This window comes from Meriones unguiculatus, chromosome 3 (genome assembly GCF_030254825.1).
Source record: "Meriones unguiculatus strain TT.TT164.6M chromosome 3, Bangor_MerUng_6.1, whole genome shotgun sequence".
Lineage (NCBI taxonomy): Eukaryota > Metazoa > Chordata > Mammalia > Rodentia > Muridae > Meriones > Meriones unguiculatus.
Window position 1 is genome coordinate 126,861,631 of NC_083351.1, and position 16,227 is coordinate 126,877,857.

At 43.2% G+C, this 16,227-nt stretch overlaps 1 protein-coding gene across 8 annotated transcripts in view; it reads right to left on the reverse strand.

Moving 5' to 3' along the window:
* Nucleotides 1-16,227, reverse strand: part of Dab2 (DAB adaptor protein 2) — a 135,846-nt gene that overhangs the window by 41,741 nt on the left and 77,878 nt on the right. For 3 of the 8 annotated variants that reach the window (XM_021654490.2, XM_021654492.2, XM_021654491.2), the window contains exon 1: nt 9,773-10,024. The exons of 4 other annotated variants lie outside the window; for them this stretch is intronic. The gene's annotated coding sequence lies outside the window, so the exon portion shown is untranslated. Of the gene's footprint in view, nt 1-9,772; nt 10,025-16,227 lie in introns of those variants that run through there. One more of the 8 variants, XM_021654493.2, reaches the window with a different exon arrangement.

The following is a 16,227-nucleotide window of genomic DNA, read 5'->3' on the forward strand; positions in this document are numbered from 1 at the left end:
GAGGCAGAGCTGTGTTTTATGCCTTTTATGCCTCTGATGCTGATGTCCTAGCCTGCATCCCTGATTGCTTTCTTCCACTTAAATTCCAATCTGCCATTCAAAGCCTCTCCAAAGTATATGGTCTCAGAGAAGGGTCTACTGGTCTCTTATTCAGTGTATCATTTTCCCACAGTGACCATGATCTAATGTTGCTCTCTGACTCATGCACAATTCTTCCCTCAACTCAATAAAGCTTTTGAGGCAAGGGTATTGGTTACCCTACTTTTCTAGGCTTTATATAGTCTGGTAAAGAGCATAGTACTCTAAAACATTAATACTCATACACAGAGGGGAGATGGTAATGCTTACTTGTAACTCCAGCACTGGAGGTTGGGGGTTGGAGAGACCAAAGGCTGGAGGGTTGGTGAATTTGAATCCACCTCAGATTATACAGTGAACTGGAGGCTAGTCTAAGCTACATAGCAAGAACCTATCTCAATAAATAAATAAATAAATAAATAAATAAATAAATAAATAAATAAATATATGACAGCAATACCCATTTCCCCCTTTGTTTCTTTTTAAATTTAATTTAACTTATATATTTTTTATTACAATTTATTCACTTTGTATCTCTGTTGTAGCCCCATCCTTCATCTCATCTCACTTCCACCCACCCTTCCTCTTCTCCCCCTATGCCCTTTCTGTGGTGCCCTATTATGGGAGGACCTCCTCCCGTTCTATCTGACCCTACTTTATCAGTTCTCATCAAGGCTGGCTGCATTATCTTCCTCTGTGGCCTGGCAAGACTACACGCCCCACCACCACCACCAGGGGGAGGTGATCAAAGAGCTGAGTTCATGTCAGAGACAGTCCCTGTACACCTTACTAGGGAACCCACTTGTAAACTGAGTAGCCAATTGGCTTTCTTTGAACAGGGGGTCTTGGTCCTCTCCATTCATGGTCCTTAGTTGGAGTCTCAGTCTCTTCAGGCCCCTTTGGGCCCACGTATTTTGGCTCTGTTGTTCTCCTTATGGAGTTCAAAAACTCAATGGATGATGCATGCTGGAGAGGATGTGGAGAAAGGGGAACCCTCCTTTATTGCTGGTGGGAATGTAACCTTGTACAACCACTTTGGAAATCAGTCTGATGCTTTCTCAGACAAAAGATGACCCACCATTCAATAAGGACATTTGCTCAACTATGTTCATAGCAGCTCTCTTCATAATAGCCAGAATCTGGAAACAACCTAGATGTCCCTCAATGAAGGAATGGATACAGAAAATTACACTTATACAATGGAATACTACTCAGCTATTAAAAACAAGGAAATCATGAAATTTGCAGGCAAATGGTGGGAAATAGAAAAGATCATCCTGAGTGAGGTATCCCAGAATCAGAAAGATACACAGCGTATGTACTCACTCATAAATGGATATTAGCCATATGATATAGGATAAACATACTAAAATCTATAGTCCTAAAGAAGCTAAATAACAAAGAGGACCCTAGGGAAGAGGCTTAATCCTCATTCAGAAAGGCAAATAGGATAGACTTCGGAAGTAGGAGAAGACAAGGAACAGAACAGACAGGAACCTTCCACAGAGGGCCTCTGAAAGACTACCCATCAGGATATCTAAAACATATTGAGACTCATAGCCAAACTTTGGGCAGAGTGCAGGGAATCTTATGGAAGAAGAGGGAGATAGAAAGTCCCCTTTACTTCTTAATATTAAATCAAGCAAACCTTTGCCCTGCTTTGCTGGTAGAATTTTCTTCAACTGCTAAGCAAACCAGACTCATCTTGCTGTTTTAGACAGGTTAACTTTTCTGAGTCAACATGTTTTTCTGCTTAAATAAAGGATCCTCTCAGCAAATAAAGAGCTGACTTCCATGAGCACTGTGCTCCATGTTTTCTTTCTACACATTATCATCTCTCTGGTCTACACCTGTGCTCTCTGTGCCACTGGTCAGAGTGGCCAGAGTTATTTGAGCATACCTTGTTCTTTCCCACCTACATGATTCCTTGTTTACTTAACATCTTTTCTCCTTTTACCTTTGCATGTTTGACTTCCTTTAGTCCCTTAAAGGCCAATTCCATTATTACAACCACTGACTTTGTGTCTTCATTTGAACCCATGTAAATATCCTATACCACTCAATTGAAACAAAATTCTGTTCAATGATTACCATTTTTCTCTAAATTTCTTTTACTTTGTTAGGGCAGGATTTCACTATGTTGCCCAGGCCAGCCTTGAACTCATGTTCTTCTTGCCTCTGCTTCCTTAGTGCTGGGACCATAGGCATGTGTTACCATGTGGGCATTTTCTTTAAATTTCTCTACTTCCTCCTCCTCTTCTTTTGAAACAGGGTCTCTCTACACAGTCCTGTCTGTCCTAGAACTCACTATGTAGACCAGGCTGACCTAGAACTCACAGAGATCTTCCTGTCTTTGACACCCAGTGCTGGGATTAATGACATGTGCCTTCATACCCAGCTAAATTTCTTGCAGATGCTAATTAGCATGTTTCTGCTAGCGTGCATAAGGTAAATAGGTGCATCCAATTTTGAATTTCAACCAATGTTTAGTTATTAAAACTCCAGATAGCCATCTATCTATCTATTTTCTGAAGAATCCTTCCTTTAATTCAGCCTTTGCCATAGCAGAAATAAATATTGAGCATCATTAAGTATTGATGGAAGGGCCATGTTATTAGCTATATATTTGTTTTCTTCTTCAAAAATGTGGTGGCATTTATAATACAATTTTTGAATGAACGGGGGAACAAACAAATATGAAGACAACAATAGCAATAGAGCTGCAGTGATTTAATTAAAGTACTGCTAATATTTCCCCTTAAAAAACAGATATTGGAAACCCTAGTGTGTATATTCACTGTGATTTCTGAACCTGACTCAGAGGATCATGAAAAACTCACTTGATCCTTGCAACCCAAAGCCAAATGGATCCAGCATTCTTCTCTAAACTATTCAATGCCTCTGTCATAGTTGCAAATGCATCTGGCTTTATTCATAACACTTATAAATAACATAAAAGCTTATTAACATCTGAATTATGTATCATAGAAATTAGAACAGACTTTGGTCCAAAACAGAACAGTTAAAATGTTAAAACTAGTTGTGATAGTGCATACCCATGTAGCCCTTGGGAGCCTGAGGTAGAAGGATGAGAAGTTTGATGCCAGCTTGGGCTAGTGAGTGAGATCCTGTCTCATAAAAGAAAGTAGAGAGAGAAAGAAGGAAGGGAGGAATGAAGGGAGGGAGAGATGAAAGGAGGGAGAAATGGAGGGAAGAAGGAAGAAAGGAGGGAAGGAGATGGAGGGAGGAAAAGGAAAAAGAAAAGTGAGGTTATATAGGAGAGCAACTATGCCCCATATAGGAAGGAAAGGGTTACTTTTTGTATTCCAGATCTTTAGGTATAGATCAATTCTAGACTTTAAAAAGATTCTATTGTCCCGACCACACCAAAGTAGAATCCTGAAGGTTAGCATTTGTTGGTCTCTTCTGGTTTATGAAATATTGCTGTATTCTATTGCTTGACCCCCCTGTCTAATGGTTTCAGAATACGAAGAAAAGCCGGTCTAATTCTCAGCCTCAGTGTGTTCGGTATCAGAACTTAGATTATTTAAAATTCTCCAACAACAAGAATAAGAGCATTTCCCAAACATCAGCCCAACTATTGCACTGTGAATAGCCGTTCCAGAGGAGCTGTTTGTCTGTGTCAGCGGCCACCCGCAACAACTTTCCGTTTCCCTGTAGTTGTAACTTTGAGTCAGCTAATTTGACTGCGAGGAAAAAGAAAATTCAGATGTTACACCTTTTAAGTTGTGGAAAAGCTGGTTTGTGGACATGGACATTTGTAGTTCCAGCTTGTACTCTGGACTACTAACCCTGTCGACGTCAGAGCCAGAATTCTCCAATCTACTTCTGGATGACACTGTTGTACACTTCAGTAATGCTGGATCTCTGTCCCCACCCATCATTCTTAGGACTGTTTTTGCCAGGTGAATATGGTAACTAAGGGATAGGGACACCCAGTAGCATAGCCTTTATTTATTTTAAACTGGGAATCAAATCAGGGCCTCAGACATGCTTCCTAAGAGATCTACGAATGACTCACATGCCTGGCTTTTATTGCTGAGACATGCCAGGGGCTGCCATTCCATTGCAGGTTGTCAGAACTCTGGATTTTGTGTGTATGGCCTCACCTGATGCAGACTTCTTCCTCAGTCGCTACTCACTGGGGTTGTTTCTCCACTGCCAGCTCAGCACCACGAATCACACAGATTCTTCAAGTGTATTCAGAGAAACGCTAAAACTCTGTTCATCTTCAGGATCTGATGTGGAGCAAGCTGGTCAGACTAATGGAAACTTTTTTTTTTTTTTTTTTGAGACAGTAAGATGCTGATGCCTTTAACTTCTGGTCACCCTGCCTCCACTTCTCCAATACTAAGATTACCTATAGTGTGAGATACAATTAGTTCAGCCCTGGGGATTGAGCCCAGGGCCTTGTATATGCTGGATAAGCACTCTAGCAACTGAGCTATATCCACAGCCTAGATTCATTTTTCTATAGAAGGTATATATAATCAAAGTTAAATGGAAGAATGGATTGATCCTTCCTAAGACACACAGCTCTCCAAGCACAGTAGATTTATTTACAGTGGAGGCTCTTGACTCTGTTTCTGGACATGGTGTGGAAAACAAATGGAAAAGTTATATGGGCTAGAGAAAAACATCTGGTTTAATGGTAATGATGTAGTTTACTAGAGTCTTTTTTGAGACATCTTTTTAAATGAAGAAAACAATGTGGGGATACTGGGTAAAACATTGTAGGTATGCATTTTCTAATATTTTTGCAACCCAAGATGCAGCTAAACATAATTATATTCAAATGGCTTCGCTCTATTATTTCTGAGAGTATAGGAACTGAAGTATGTTGTAATGCTTTCCACTGAATGACTGAGTCATATAGCTGAATTATAAATGTTACTCGTTGATCAAATGAGAGGTTGTAGAATGTAGCTGGGTGAGGCCTTCTGGCACCTTGGTTCAGTAGATCTGGGGTGGAAACCGTACTCTGAGAACCTGTCCCAGAAGAGCGCTCTCTCGCTGTGAAACACACACTAAGTGTCCAGCCTTGGAAGGTGACTTCATTTGTTACAAATGACAGTTTATACAGCCTAGGAAGATCTGAGTGTATTTCAGCCTAACGTGTTCCATCATATCACTAAGGCAAAACTGACTAGCTGTTTACCAAGAGAAACATCTTAAGCCTTCTGCCACTCAAGTTTCTTCCAGGTTTAATAGCATTTAACTTCATTTTTTTTTCTTTCCTGTAGCGTTGGGGGTTGGACCCACGGTTTTATACACATAGGCATATGTTCTACCCTTGCAACACACTCTTAGACCCTACAGTGTTACAGACCCAGTATTCTAGAATTCTTACTTCCTATTTCTCCCCCCCCACCACCCTTTACTCCAACATTTCTTGAAAATCTGAGATGATCGTCACACTTTTCTGCTTCCTGGTAACTTCCCTAGAACTAAACCTTAAATTGGCATGTCTCATTTCTGAGAATTCTTACCAGCTGTATCAGCCAAAGGGCACTTGCCCCCAGCTAGTTTGTACAGGTTAGAAGAGGAGACTGGAATTGCCAAGCTAACTTCTGTACTGAGGTAATGACTGAAATGTTATAAGCCATTGTGTTTGTTATCTAGGTAATGTGAGGGCTAGCAAAGATTAAAATGTTTATACTGGAATTAAAAGAAGTTTGAGGGACGAGGAGAGGGCCATATGAGTAGGAAGAGATTCTATTCCATTTTTAGACCAGGAAGCAATTTGTTCAGATTCTGCTTGCCCTAGAGAAGACAAGTTTCCTTCCAGGGTGGTGGAAAGATGCAGGAAGGGGAATAACCATGGCAACCTGCCCAGCTATGTGGACCAGGATGGTACTGGGGCCCCAGTGTCCTGACCTAGTCACTAGTTTAGTCTGGGGGGTTCCTCCCTGTCCCACTTCCTTGGTTAGAATGCTGACTGTAGGAGAAGAATCATTCTTTCTCTGTAGGGAGTCTGAGAAAGTGTGGGTAAGACTTAAGTGAGACCAGAGGTCATTCTGACCAAACCAAATAGCAAGCTTCCATGCTGAGAACAGGGAGTAACTGTCTGTTCTAGCGTGAACACAAGCAAATGCACAGGCTTTCCGAGTATTGAGTACTTGAATGATTAACGTTTTTCAGATAGGTGGGTGGTATTCTGTTTTGATTAAGAAATTCTTCATTTGCTTTCAGTGTCCACAAAGACACTTAATTGAGTTGTTCAGAGGGCAGAAACAAGCAGGCAAACAGAATAAAGTATTGTAAGGATGTAGATTAACTTATCTTCCCAGCAACCCTAAGTACTATTGTTCTTCTCCAGATAAGAAAACAGAATCACTGAAAGGTTATTCTGTATACCCAAGGTCACTTTACTAGCAGTTCCGCAGATGCTTGTAACCAATGCCCAACTGTGCTGTGTCGGCAGAAGGAGGGACAGCACCTAACATATGAATACACAGATGGCTAAGCCTTTAAGATACCCAGCACCATTTGAACTTCTAATCAGGAGTTTGGGCGTAGTCTCTAACAGGAGACCTGGTCATTTGTTTTACTCTGATTGATATGATTAACCCACTAGCATATCTTACAATAATTTAGTTTCCCTTAAACACACTTATCTGACGTGAACACTGTGTTATCTAAATGAGACCTGGGTCAACTTCTGCAATTCAGAAATAGTACTTCAACTTTATAACAATTACAAATACAGGGAGAGCAAAAACAAAACAAACAGCAACAACAAAAAACCAAGTCCCGCCACTCAGGTGTTTTATATTGCCAATCTGGTTCCCATTCTTATTCTGTCCAGTGTAGGGAGACTTAAATTGTAGGCTACCTCACCCCCAAGGCCAGTTCCCAAGCCAGTCATCCAGCTGGGGCAACTTATGCCACTAATAAACTCCCTTCAGCAGCCTTTTCACACATTCCAGCATCCTAGCTTTGTCTCCAAGAAAAGCAATGATGGACTGAATCACACAGTCCTTTCCCAGCTAGCTTGATCAAAGTGGTGGCAGGCTTAAGCTAGGAGCAACTTCCTCGGTGGTCTCACCAGGAGCGGTTCCTCACCAAGCTTCCTGATGGCCGCCAGCCACCCAGTGAGTTGTTTTCCTGCTCTTTTAAGTTTTAGGGAACGGAGGTATGGCCAAGCAAACCAGAGCAGTGGCTCCCAAAGGCCCTTACACCATCACCATGCCAACAAGTATCTTAAAAGTAATACCCCCTCACCCCCAACAAGCAGACTGGAATCCATCTAACTCCTGGAGTAGGACAAGAAACAGGCTCAAATGACGGGAATTTAGACTTTTAGTTTAACCCTGAAAATTAAAATAAGTCTTTATCAGAAATATCAACTCTGAGTTGGGTGTGGTGGTGCTTGCTGGAATACCAGGCTAAGACTGGGAGTTCAATATCAGCCTGAGAAGAGATACGCACTGGGAGTCTGACTTAAAACACCACAAGAAAAAAAGGAAAGAAGGAAGAGGAAAACCAAAACCAACCAACCATCCAAAGCAAGCAAGCAAGCAAGCAAACAAACAAACAACTAACCTCTGGATTTTGTTCTGTCTTCCCAATCAGCAGGGCCTGAAAATAGTGCTGTGGTTATCTCTGCAGCCTCCTTCACATCCTCAGGTGGAGATACCTGGTGTGGTGTCAGCATCTCCAGTTCTATAAATACTTGTGCGCTAGAGGGCAAAGGTGGATGGCATTCCTCCCATTCCTGCACTCCCCTGGTTAAAATGGCCTCTTAGCTAGGTGTGGTGGCCTCCACCTACAATCCTAGCCCTCAGGAGGCAGAGGCGGGAAGATGAAGGGTTTAAATCTCAACTGAGGTACAGAGTAACGTCATCTAATCATGGATTAGGGAAGCCGCTCCTCCGTGGCTTGCTAAGCATGCCCAAGGTCCTGGGTTCCTTCTCTAGGATTTCAGGTGAAAGTCATGGAGCTCACTAGTCTAGGAACAGACAGTTTCTAGGGTAATGATTAGACAAAAGGGCTTGAGTTGGCAGTATGGAAAGAAGGGATTTGTTATTAGTAAAAAGTAGGGCAAGAATCCAGGGAGCTTTAATACAAAGTGACTTAAAGCAAGAAGAAGCCGTCTGAGTCTGACCTGCAAATTCAAAGAGATCCCTGCACCTAACTGGTGCTTTCTCAAGGGCTCTTGCTTCTCTCACCATCTGAATTGCATTCACTGCACCATCACTCTTTCCAGAGATAGCTGTTTTCCTCAGGAAAGCCTGAATCCCCAACACTCCAGGATTCTCAAGCCAGTCAACTCCTTTCAGCACTGCTGTGCCTTGCCTCAATTCAAGGGAATGGAGAGAGGTAGTTTCCTGGGTGGGTGGGGCACGGAGCTAGAAGAGTGGCAGCCTAGCCCAGGACAAGAGAACACCAAGACAAGTCATTTGGTGGCAGCGAGTCCCAAATCCGGGCTAGTCCTTTCTTTCTGAACAGCCAGCCGCTGCTTCTGTGTGCTGAGCCCAGGCCTCAAGACTGTGAGAAGGACAGATTATACATCCCATCAGAGCTATTCCAGGAGCCTCGTCAGCTACCCCCAAGGCATTTTGGCAAATTTTCTGCCATTATTTAGGTTGGAGTTGTATCTGCCTCTGTCTTCCTCCACTCTCCTGCTTTGCCTGATTAGGGCCAGAAATTTTTTCATCAAGTCACTTTATAGAGCAACAGCAACATTTACTATTCATGAAGTTGCCCCTCCAGAATTTTTAAATCTTTCCATGTGTCTGGAGGCTCGTTTCTGCGTGTCTCGGTTTACAGAGTGGCTACCTTCCTTCCAAACACAGGCTAAGAAGAAAGAGGAAAGGGTGGGGAGGGGGCCAGGGTGGAGATAACATCCAGAGTCTTTAAGTGTTTTTAATCCAGTTAAATTTCCCTTTTGATTCACGCATCTTCCATTTGAAACCGACCACAGAGCTAGAGACTCGGGATTAAGTGAAGAAGGAGAAAGGGCAGGAAGAAATAATAGAGTCAGCTCCGTGCTGCAAAGAAAACCGCTATATTGACTGGGGAGCCAACGTTTTAACATTTTTCTTTTCGTCCCTTTTCTCAAATTCTTACTTAATCCTTCCAACTAGCTTACAATAATCAAGAAAACAGCATCTAAACGTTTCAGAGATTTTAAACAAGTTTGTTAAGTCGCTTGGGCAGATACTTTCCTAGGAACGCTGGTGTACGACAAAGTTAATGCCCCTGTGCTGTCAGTCAGCAGAAAATAGCTCCTCGGAGGCACAGACCACGTCCCCAGCCTTTGTCACAGGGCAAAACTGAACACCCTTCAGGAGTTAATTAAGGTGGTCAGCAATCACACCAGCTTCTCCTGGATGTCCCCAAAGCCCTTAAATACCAGGGCGCTTACATACAAAACACACACACACACACACACACACACACACACACACACGGAGGGGGTCGTTAAATGTCCCAGGATGGGCGTCTGGAGTCCGACCCCAAAGGTAAAACGCATCCCTTGGAAGCATTCCACAGATGTCAGGCCACAAACCCGCTGCTCTCCCCCGAGTACACTGTCTCATTTGTAAGATTCCCCACTGCCCAAGGTCTGCAGCCAAGACAGGGGTGGGAAGAGAGGAGCCAGCAAAGGAGAGAAAGAGGTCGCCAAAAAAATGGAACCAAAGGGAAGGAGGATGGCAGAGCTACTCACGAGCTGACTAGTGCCTGCGCGGAGCCAGCATGACTTCCCCGCGTCCTGAGCCTCCAGGCTGCAGCGCCGAGGACACGGTGGGTTCCGCTTAAATAGCCGCCGGCCGGGAGCCTCAGAGCCGAGGCCACTCCCGGAGAGAGAGAGATATGGTTCTAATCAGATGCTGGCAGCTGAGGACTCCCCAGGAATGTGGCGGGATGTTTTTGCTGCCTGGGCTTGGTAACTCCCCCTCAACGTGTCTGAGGAGTCTTCCAAACTTAACTGTTTATTAACTCGGGCTGCAGCGACCTGCGCCTCCTGCGCTCCGTGAGCCCGCCGGCTGGGGGCGATCGCAGAGGCCCAGAGAAAGGACGGTGCACCCAGCCCGGGCCGCGAGCGCCACGCCGACTCGGGCCAGGAAGGGTGCACGTAAGGACAGGAAAAGGGAAACTCTGGAGGAAAGGGGTGGGGAGTTGCGTTTCACGGATCCGTTCCCTGGATTGCCACTTCAAGTGGCGTGGCACGCGAACTCATCCTAACCCGCCTGGGCCTTTCGAACAAAGAGGTGCCTTTATTTATTCCCTACTTGGGAAGGTGGGTCCCAGGTCGGATCTGTCTGTCTTTCCTAAAGCTGAGCGTGTGCCTGGGTTGTAACCTATAAAGAAATCACTGTTCTTTAGTTGCGAATGTGGATGTGTTTAAATAGGAGGGAAACCTATGTGTGACGTGGAAAAAGATGCACGTATATTGAAATTCAACACCGTGCGTGGCCATATTCTCTCCGTTAAACGGGCCTACATGAAGCAAGTTACAGTCCATCTCAATGTTCTACATGTGTGATATAAACAAGTTATATGCTGGACATTTTTTCACTGTGTACCCACCCACACGTAAGATAACATGACTGTCTGCTAGTTTCTACAGCATTTCTTATCCCAGCATGAAAAACATGAGACGGGAGAAGAGATGTTGAAAAATGTCTCCATCGATGCTCAACTGTGGATGGCCTGGCAGAGCAGACCTCTGGAATCATACAGAATCTTTCGATTTCTTTTCTGCAAATTTTACAGTCAGGGATAATTGTCAAATATCCAGAGAGGCAATGGCGCTCTTTAAGGACTTAGAAAATTACACTTTGGGAAAGACCTTCTCTCTTTCCTTCCTCTTCCTCCTCTCCCTCCTTCTCCTCCTCTTCTCTGCTTTCTTAATTTTAAAAACTATTATTCCTCCTCTTGTCTGTTTCTCTTCTCCCTCTTCCTCTCTTTCCTTCCTCTCTCTCTCCCTCCTCCCCAACCCCTACCTCTGGGAAGCAGAAAGCACTGACTATGAAAATGACACATTGTGACTTGGATGGAATGGGTTATTGATTGTATAAGCAACACAATGGATTCGCATCGTACCACTGAGAACCAAGGGTTCAAATCGGGCTTATGGCATACCAAGGATGTATTTTGTGGTCCATGCCTAGCCCCAGCTGCAAAGCCACTGTGTAATTTGAGGTACCTCAATGTGAGTGGCAGTTTCTGCTTGCAAGTAGGTCAGGCTTGGAAAACCCTTGTGCAGGGAGAGCAAGGGATACAGAACAGCACAGCTGGCCAGGGTGCTGCTCCTCCTGGACCTCTGTGTTCTCTCCACACCTGGGTATGCAGAGGAGAGGAGGTGGTGCTGGCAGCTTTCAATATTCCTCCGAGGTAATTTTCTATGATTGAAAAAAAAAAGTCTTTCTGTGAATGACAAGAGGTCTACTTTTAGTTCCAAGGAGATATAAGACATAGTCGAGAGCTTCAGTTCTGTTACCTCCGAGAATATCACACTTTGTTTCTAAAATCCAGAAGTCTAGAGGACCGGTTTCATTTCAAAAGGCTCAAAACTCAGGAACAAAAAGGTAGTTCATTCAAGCAAACAGGGGCCTTGATAATACAAAAGAACCAGATCTGACAGAAAGGTGTGTTATTTCTCAACTTAGAAGTGCCCACTCTTGCTTATATCACTATCTATACAGTTCAAAGACTATTGCCAAGATAGTTAGCTTGTGCTCACTGAAAGGAAACCAAAGAAGAAAATAATTTCATCTGCTGTGAAGTGCAGTGTGGAGAGAAGATGTGGATCCAAATAGCGCGTTTGTGAGCAGAGGGCTCCAAGTGGCTGCTTAAAACGGACACCCTTGTTTTAGACAGAGCTCTAAAGAGCCGCCGTGGGGAGTTCTGGTTTGAAGTGTATTTTTATATCTCTAGGGTGCTGATATTGGTCTTGGCAGTAGCTCAATGTCCTGCTCACATTATGTAGTGAGGAAAAAAAGAAATAAAAATAAATTTAACTCTTTTTATCCCTGGAGGTGCTGTTTCCTGTCTCTTCGAAGTTGTTAACCCTTTGGTAAGTCTAGAATGAACATCTCCACATAAGAAAAAGCTTTTGTTTTCAAAACAAAAACCCACAAACCAACCAACCAACCAACCAACCAACCAACCAACAAAGCCCAAGCAGATGTTCATCTGTGTAAAGCATGCCTTTTTTTTTTTTTATCACCGCCAAAATTTGTTTAGAAAACTAAGGTAGGAAAAAATTAAATGCAGTGTTTTAAAAACCATGGTATCCACATAACGATTGTCGCTTGCACAAAACCTGCCTGTGGTGGGGTGGGGTGGAATCTGGACTGTGCTCCCAGCCTAGAAAGGGGTAGTTAATCCCGTGACAGCTTGCTGAAGAATGCAGAGTTTATTATTAAAGTAATCTCTTAAGATTTTTCTGGAATGTGCTTCCACAGCAGCTCTGCCTATGCAGGCTATCCTATGTATGTCTTTTCTTCCATGATTAAACTGTCAATTCTTAGCTCAAAAGTCTAGCCATTTCTCTCCTACACCTCACTCCTGCCCCTTCCTGCATTGGCCTTACTTAAACCACCCATTTTGAAGCTTGTTTTTCATGAACTGTAAATGGTACTCTGGAATTGGTGTCTAGGAAACTGTACACTTTGACACTTGCTTGACACATAGAGATGTTCTAACCAAACAAAGTAAGCTTGGCAAGATGTCTGCAGTTCTACCTACTCCAAAGGCTGAGGCAGGAGGATAATTAAGTCTGAAAGGAAAAAACATACTGAACAAGAGTTGGCTGGGTAAGATGTTTCCTTCCTCTTCCCCATATAATTTTTTTTTAAATAAAGGCTGTCAAATGAGAAGGGGAAAGAAAAGAAGAATGAAAAGAAGAAGAAGAAGGAGGAGGAGGAGGAGGCTGCTGTTTCCACAAAGCATCCCTTGCCCTTTACTGATCTTATATACTGCTCTCTCTCTCTCTCTCTGTCTCCCTTCCTTCTTCTTCCTCCCTCCCCCTCTGTCTCTGTCTATCAGAAAATATTCTAATATTCTGAAATTTGAAAGGTGCATTACTTTTGTTTGTTTTGCTGGTTTCTGTCATTTGTGTTCTTTCTTACATCACTTACAGTGCCACAGAATTCAATCTTTTCACAGGTGATGTGTAGTAATAACAAAATTCTATTGCAGAATACTAGTATACTTCTAGTATACTTGGGGAAACTGGAACACTGTGAAATGAAGTAAGTCTACAGTTCAATATTGGGCCAGCAAGATGATGCCGCATGTGAAGCCTGACAACTGAACTTCCATCCTCAGGACTCACAATTGAAACAACTGAATCCCAAAAGTTGTCTTCTGGCTTCCACACACATGTGAAAGTGCACACACACACACACACACTTCAACCTATTATACATTTCTATAACCAATCACACTTTGCTACCTATACCCCTGTATGTAATGATGGTCAACAAAGGAGGAGAAGTACCTTAATATAAATTTTCATTCAATTTGAACAATATTGCCTTATTTGGCAAGCAAGCTAATATGAGCTATCAAAAATATATTTAACATTGCAAATGTAATATTAATTCATATAATCCTGCAAGAATATTGATAACAACCTCTTAGCCAGTTCTGTATCTTATGAGAAAGAATCAATGCACTAGACATAAAGCAAATACAATATACAAGAATGCTAATTGATTTATTATTCATAGAAATAGGGAACTGGGAAAAAACTATGTCCATCAGCAGGAAGGAATTAAGTTATGATTCATACACATTGTGGAATCACAGGCAACCTCTTACAAGAACAAATTGAAGCTGGATCTTATAGTTTAGAACTTTTTCTCTTGGGTTTTCCTGGGTGGAAAAAAAAAGCAGAAACCAGAAAGAAATTTTAGGAATTCCTATTTTAGTAATAAAAAGAAAAGCAACACCAATGGGAGTTCTTTGTGTGCGTGTATGTTAAAGACTATAAGGAAGTGGGAACTAGGCTGAGATATAGATGATCAACGCTCTGGTGGAGGGAGAAGTAGTTGAGGGGAGAGAAAAGCATGAAAGTCAGGCATGAAAGGCAAAGGAATGAAAGTGGTCCACAGACAGAGATGCACTGCATTGGTGCATCAAAGTGAAATAGTATTCGTGCAGGTTTGTGCAATCCAGAAAAACATATGATATAATAAAAAAGATTAAAAAAAAAGATTCAGGAGAAATTCTCCCCAAAACATCCTTGTGAAGGTACACTCCTAGGTTTTTGCAAAAGTGAATATGAGGGGTAGAAGGATAGCTCAGTGGATATGAATGTTTTTTCTGTAAGTATGAGGACCTGAGTTCGAATCTCTAATGTACACAAAACAAACAAAAACAGGCTTGTGTGGCTGGGTATGCTTGTTATTGGAGCCTTCAGGGTTGGGGATAGAGACAGGCAGATGCCAGGAGCTCTGTGGCCAGTAAGCCTAGCTGAAACGCAGTTTACAGTTCTATATGTGGGCCCATGAGATAACACACCCTCAGAAACAAATGCACCCATCCTACACACACCACACACACACACCACAACATACACTCTCAGAGTATTCATTACTATTCCTAAGAGTGTTCAGGCTTCAGAATTCAGAACCGCCTTTGAACGGTTAGGGTTAGCCCTATGCGCAGGCTCAGGGATCCCCGGTGTGCGAAGTACCTTGAATCTCTTCGTTCAAGAGCACGTTGGTGTGCTTCTGCTGCTACCGAGGTCTTGGGGGCAACACGTTGGGAAACAGTGTATTTTAACCCGAGAGGTCAAGAGGCAATGGGTTTTGTTGTTCTCCGCGGGATGAGAACAGTGGAGAAAGAGAGGGAGCTTCCTGCATGACCAAAGCCCCATAGCTGAGAGGCAGTTTTCCTTTTCTGTTTGGCTCCCTGAAGCTCCAGGCAGGATCCTGGCTCAGGTGATGACGTGCAGTCCTGCCTCTCACCTGTCAATGATTGTTTTCAAAACAGGAGCTGATAGCAGCCATTTGTGTTGACCTAAACCAGCAGGTTTATCTTCTCAGCCCTGGCCCCTGCTATGGACACAGCCCCATAGGGCCCCAGCCATCTTTTTAAGACCTGGGAGAAGCCGGTTTTATGATTGAGAGGACGGACCAGTTGTCAACTGTGTCTTGTTCGGTTTAAGACGACCCAGAAAAGAGACCAACTCATAGACTTCTGCTTTTTCTGAAGTTGTACGGTGGTTTGACCTCACAGTTTGCAGTGCAGAAAACTGAAACTGCATTAGATACACAGTGGCCTCCGTGATTAAACAAGGAAGGACAGAATTTGGGACCAGATCTGGGACAAAGTGCTAGTTCCACACCCGAGAGGCATCTGAGTCTACCTTTCCACTTGTGTTGTACAAGGAACCCGCTTGTGCAACATTTGTTCCCCTACCTGCTGATCCTGTTTTGGCTTTTGCTGAGAATCCAGTAAATCCATACTCATGAAAAGATTCTAGAGTGGCAAAAGCGAAGTAAGCAATACAGAAAAAACAAGTGAAACCCACATTTTTACTAAAAAAGATATTTATTATTAGAAAATTATTGCTGGGTGTTGCTGTCACACACCTTTAATCCCAGTGCTTGGAGGCAGAGGAAGGTGGTTCTCTGTGAGTTTGAGGCCAGCCTGGACTACAGAGTGAGTGTTCAGGACACCCAGGGCCACACAGAGAAAACCCTGCCTCAAAAAACTAAAGGAAAAAGAAGGAAAGTGGGTAGATAAACATTGAAGGCCATCCTCAGTTTCCTCTATTGCTACTGTGAAGAATGGGGACAGACTGTCTACAGCCAGTCAGCTTGATCCGAAACATCTTTGACTGACCCCAGTAAGGTGCATGTGATTTGTTAGGCAGCCTGGACTGCTTTAGTCACTTCAGCTCTGAAATACAACAGCCACTTTTGAACCTAAAACCAGTGCCTCATAATGTACTCAGTGAAAGACTGGGAGACAGTTTTTTTTGTTTTGTTTTGTTTTGTTTTGTTTTGTTTTTTTAATTTGAGAAGAGGGTCTCTCTATGCTACCAGAATGGGGCTCAAACTTCTGGACTCAAGTAATCTCCTGCCTTCCCGCATTGGGGGGCAGACTGTGGATGCATACTATTGATCCCAGCTAAAAAATGTGTCTCCACCCTTTAGAGTCTCA